Source organism: Mesoplodon densirostris, chromosome 5, assembly GCF_025265405.1.
Source record: "Mesoplodon densirostris isolate mMesDen1 chromosome 5, mMesDen1 primary haplotype, whole genome shotgun sequence".
NCBI lineage: Eukaryota > Metazoa > Chordata > Mammalia > Artiodactyla > Ziphiidae > Mesoplodon > Mesoplodon densirostris.
Genome location: NC_082665.1, coordinates 126,162,230 through 126,168,162, shown reverse-complemented (window position 1 = coordinate 126,168,162; position 5,933 = coordinate 126,162,230). Strand labels below are relative to the sequence as shown.

The 5,933-nt window shown below is 42.7% G+C and overlaps 1 pseudogene; it reads right to left on the bottom strand.

Moving 5' to 3' along the window:
• Positions 1–251: 251 nt before the first annotated feature.
• LOC132490537 (E3 ubiquitin-protein ligase RNF220-like) lies at positions 252–1,218 on the bottom strand (annotated as a pseudogene).
• Positions 1,219–5,933: the final 4,715 nt, after the last annotated feature.

Here is a 5,933-nt window from a genome sequence, read left to right as displayed (position 1 = left end):
GTGGAAGGGCCTGGCCCCCAGCCAGACCTGAAGACGGCGCTGCTTCCAGGTGTTCTTAACAAAAGAAGAAACTCCTACAACCTAAGGGGAGGAGTTGTCCCATTTATACACAACATTATAACCATATACAGTCCTGTTATTACATGTGCTTCAGTTTGGTGTTTGCATGTCTGTCTGTCCATCTGTCATAATGGGGGCTGGATCTCAGGAGCCTTGCTGGACTACCTCCCCTTCCTACTGCCCCCACCTTCCTACCCCGGGAATGGAACCTGGAACAGATATGGTCCCCCATCTTGGTGGGATCTGGCAGGCAGGGCCTGAGCCTCTGCCTCCACTCTGGCTCCAGAGTCCTGTGTGTGTGCATGTATGTACATGGAGAACCTGTGTGGAAGTGTGTACAAGGGGGAGGTCACATCATGGGGGGTGGGGCGTAGAGAGGGGGCCTGCTGGAGGCAAGGCCTGCCTGGGGTGGCTGGCTCACGAGTGAATTCTCCATGGGTCTCTGGGCGGAGAGTCTCGGCAACCAGGGTCCGCAGTCAGCACCCCTCACAGCACACATGCTAACCCTGGATGGTCTTCAGGGGCATCAAGTACGAGTCCATGCCAACGAGGCACTTGTAACAGTCCCCACGGGATAGCCGCCGTCCAAGGTCCCTGACCCGGCAGGGCCTCAGACATGGTCACAGCTACATCTTTGGTCGCTATTCCTTGCTGGTCTTCTGCACAGCCTCCTGTGTGCCATTCTCACCGCTGCTGGTAGAAGGCATCTCATTCCTCGCCTGTTTAGAGAACTCGGGCGTGGTGCATGTGCTGGGAGGGCGGTTTAGGACTGCATCCCGGAGGAGTGTGCCTCTCTCCTCGGCTTCACCTGGCTCCTTGCCTGTGCAGGGGATGGTGTCAGCCTCCATGTACCGTGGCTTCCCAAGCTCCAGAATGTCATCCACATCCACATCCAAGTCAGCATCCCTGTCCCGATTCTCTTGGCCGCGGTACGTGAGGAAGCCAGAGCCTGGAAAACCACCTCCCAGGAGAGTGGTGGCCCGCCTCCACCTCCGCGGGCTCCACTCATGCCCCAAGGTGTTTGGTAGTTGTGGTGCTGCTCTCACGCTCCACATCCAGGGTATCAGTTGATACAGGGCATCATTCGCAGCCATGCAGGAGCCTCTGCCCTTCGTCTTGCTTCCTCCGTTTCATTTTCCCAATCGGAGCATTCAGTAGGGTCTGCAGGAAGGCCTACTTCCTCCTTCCTGCCGCCCCCCCCACTAAGTCATTGGTTCAGACACTCAGCATAGTCGCCAGGGGGCTTCTCTAGTGGAACCCCGTGGCTGGGGATGTGGGCGGATTCCCCCTGGCTGCCTGGCGGTGGCAGAAGTCATGATGACTCCTCTATAGCATCTTCTATATGGTTCCATTAGGGATCTTAACCCATATTAGTAGTTTATCTAGATACCTGTTTCCTCCCTACACCATGAACACCTGGAGGACCGGAAATGCACTCTACCTCTGTTTCTCTATTGCCTATAACATCCAGAGGCACAGAGGTCGGTCTTGATAAATAAACCCATGTTACTGAATAATGAAATTCATTTCAAAACTTAGGGTGAAGCAAAGGGTTGAATCTTTCAAATAAACTGGCACATTTCCTTCTAATAATAATGAAGGATACATACCTCATTCTCTGTCAGAAACTCAGAGCAAATTTCTGGTGAGCATTTCTATAGCTCCTTGGTATTCCCTTGTTTTCTTGTAGCTGTCCTTGGTCCTATTTTAATCATCTTTGATCTTTTTTTTTAAATAAATTTATTTATTTTTGGCTGTGTTGGGTCTTTGTTGCTGCATGCGGGCATTCTCTAGTTGCATTTATTTTTAAATGGTTGATGAAAAAACTAAAAGAAGAATAATATTTTGTGACGCATGAAAACTTATGTGAAATTCCAATTTCAAAATATATATATTTTACATATTGTCCACAGTTGCTTTCATGCTACAAGGCAGAATTGAGCAGTTGTGACAAAGACTATGGACCTCACAAGGTCTAAGATATTTACTTGTTTGCTCTTCATAGAAAATACTTGCTGACTCTGTTTCTCTCTGCTCCTGTATTCCCTTGTCTGTATAGGCTGTTTCTAAGTTGTTCCAGGACCCCTTGGATGTATAGGCCCATCCGTTCACTGTTTCCACTGGAAAAAAAACATTCCCATCAAATTTTTACATATATTTTGAGAATCTTTACTGAATTTTGGGGAAGGGATGTAGGAAGGGATCACAGGCATATTGCACATCTTGCCACTTTTCTTGCTATTGCACCTTTTTCTTCTTCTTCCTTTCCCCCCTCTCCATCTGGCTTCACCAAGAATTTCCTCCAGGTCACTTCCACACACTCTGAGGTTCCCTGCAGGTCTCAGCATCTACCCCAGGCAGGCTTATTGAGGAGTGACTTCCAAACAAAGGTAGTACTGTGCCTGAAAAAGAATTCTAGTGAACATAATTTTCTCCATTTCATTACTATGGGAGAACAATAGTTCTGTAGAGATTTAGCTGAGCCTCAGAGCCTTTGCTAGGTGCTAATGACTTTGCTTTCTAAGACTCTTAAGCTGGATCTCAGTTGGATCCCAAAGTCTCTTCATGGACCACTTCGTCCATGCATTCTTTCCGACCTCAGATCTCTGGATGGTCTTTCAGCTTTAATCCTCTTGCCTGTATCAGTGAAAGAAGAGATCAGAGGCTGTTCTTTCAGGCACTTTCAGCTACTTAAACCCATAATTATAGAAGTCTGATTTTTGCTGTACAGTGCTTAGCAATTTAGTTTTTAATCAAAACATCACACTCAGAACTTTAGTTGGAATGGTGGGTCAGTGATCTATTGTTACATGGAAGGATTGCCTCGTGAGTAGCTGGGATTATTAAAATATACAGCAGTGTTAGAGATTCTGGCTGGAGTCCTGATGGAGAGTGATTAGAGGTTATTTATCAAACTCTTCTGAAAGCTATTCTTTGTTCTCCTGATCATGGTTTTAGAAGAGAGTTCTTCTTGGGAGCATAGTTACAGACAGTAAAATATGTATGTGAAATACATATTTTATTTAATAATATAACATTTTATTTCTTTCAGCATATAGAGAAATATAGGAAAAATATTTGCATATCACCATACATTTCTGATCAAGATAGAGTCGTAAATCCTTCTCCAAACATGTTGGAATGATATATAAAATATAAAAGACCCTATGTGGGCTCAAAATCTAGAGGAACATCTCTCTGGGCAGAAAATCAAAGGTGGGATTGAGGTTCAAAGTATAGGTTTTCTGGGCTTCGGGTAACATGTATATAGGGACTGTATAGGGCTCACTGTTTAATGTCCCCTGCTCTGGAAATGAGGCATAAAGAGGTTATTGTGGGCTTATGACTAATTTGTGAGCCTGAGGAGTTGGGATTCAGCCTCACCAATAACAACCGAGCAAGTCTCCCACTGGCTCAGTGACTGAACTGGATTTGTTATATTTCCCCAAATCACTCTGGGATAAGGAATTTGAATCATCAATATAAGTCCACCTGGGATGGAGAGGAGAGAGAGAAAGAGAGGGAAGGCAAAAGCTCCCATTCAACAAATCTGAGACTCAAATTCTACAACAAATGAAGCAATTTTAAGCCAAGAACGAAGATAAAATAAATCAACAATCAGATGAAAAAATTAGTTTAGATAAAAATAATAACACAACAAATCCCAAAGCTATAAAGCAGATTGACAATTTTGACTATATAAAAACAAATTTACATTGCAGAAGTCACTGCATTGATTGATGGCGACAGGATTTGACTGCTAAAGAAGACTGATAGGATCCCAAATGACAATGGCTTTCAAATCTACAGTTTATTTTAGGAAAATGATGTAATATAGCAACAACATTAAAATAAGGATATGCATCACAGCCAAGGGCAGCCTGGAGAGGCTGGGTGCAAATTTCAACCGTACTCTGTCTGGAGGGCTGTACCAGGATGTACTTTATCTCTCAGATCAGGAACCACTGATGTACGCACAAAATATCTCAGAACCAGGGAGCCCCCAAAGGAGTCTCAGATGGGGCTTATTCTTACCTTGCTGGTCACTTAGGCATATTCCTTCCATGTAAGAGCTTAAGTCAGAGCTGCTCTAGCAGTCTTAGTGAGGCTGGGTATAAATCATCAGTCTCACTGCTATCAATCAACAATGCTAACAAGCTGGTATAAACTACTATGCCAAAACTCACCTAAAACCCATGGTTTCAAAGAAACACTATTAATCAGTTCATTTCATTCCTTGACCAATGCTGTGCATGTGTTTCAGCCAAACAGTTCAGGCTAATTCCAGACCTGCAGGAAGTAATCCTTGCAACACAGCCACCATAAACAAAGTCAAAAGACAAGTGACAAACTAGGAAAATGAAGTGCAGTTTACATTGTAGAAAAAAAGGTCAATTTCCCTAATATATAAAGAATTTCTACAAATCAATATTGAAAAGACTATCAGCCCAATTGAAAAATAGTAAAAGGATATGAAGAGACATCTTACAGAAATGAAAAAAAAAATCTTAAACATAAGAAAATAAGAATACAAAAAATTGTTCAGTCTTGTTCATGATACGGAAATGCTTATTGAAACTACTGAAATGCCATTTCTCACCTCTCGTTGGCAAATATCAGAAAGTTTGAGTACACATTGTGTTGGCAAGGCTATCAGCCAACCACTCTCCTCACAGCTGGTGAGTCCTTCCTTCCTTCCTTTCTTTCTTTTCTTTCTTTTTCTTTCTTTCCTCCCTTTCTTTCTTTCTTTATCCCTTCCTTCCTCCCTTCCTCCCTCCCTCCCTCCCTTCTCTCTCCCTTTCTTTCCTTCCTTCCTTTCTTCCTTTCTTTCTTTCAATATTTTTGCTTGTTTGATGTGGACCATTTCCAAAGTCTTTATTGAACTTGCTAGAATATTGCCTCTTTTATGTTTTGGTCTTTTGGCCACGAGGCATGTGGGATCCTAGCTCCCCGACCAGGGATCGAACCTGCACCCCCTGAATTGGAAGGTGACGTCCCAACCACCGGACGACCAGGGAAGTCCCAAAGTGAGTCCTTTCTTGAAAGGGTATCTGAGAATCACATTTCATTGTCTACTACGGTAAGACAACTTTGATGGAGGATTTTTATATCCACAAGCCCTTATATCAGGAATGATTTTCTTAATGTATAAATCAGTCAGTGTCTTCCCATTGTACCCAGCCGCCATCTTAATATCCTTATTCCTTGTTCCTTGTATTCCAGGTATCTTTCACCTGGGATGCAAGAAATAACAATGTAAATAAAAATTGATATTATAAGGTAGTCTACCTAATTAACTAATGACTAAAAAGAAAGCCTCTCAATTTTAGAAAGTTTAAAAGATGAAAAAATATATATTCTTGATAAAAGTTACATGATTCAACTCTGCTACTGTCATGTATAACAAAAGCAGCCACAGGACAATATGTAAACAAATAGGTGTGGCTGTATGCCAATAAAACTTTATTTATGAACAGGATTTATTTATGGATTTAACAAATCCATAATTGTATGGATTTAACACATGGGCCATTGTTTGCTTATACCCCAAAGATATAAAGTAATAATTTCATTTGGGAAATTCTAGTCAGTGGGAGTTTAGAGGAGGGAGAACTTGCACTTAGCTAGCAAATATCTAAGAGGACTTCACGAGGATGATGATACCTAATATGGAACCTTAGCACTGGGTGAAATCTCAGCTTGGGGGTATGGTAGGGAGAAAGGTGAGGGTGAGGCAGGAGGGATGCTCTTGATGGAGGAAAATATGTCAGCAAAAGCACAGTGGAGTTGGTTAACAAGAGGGTGTGTAGTAGCAACTCACTGGTTTAAGAATAGTATATATTAAGTGGACTAAAAGGAATATAGGTGGGAAG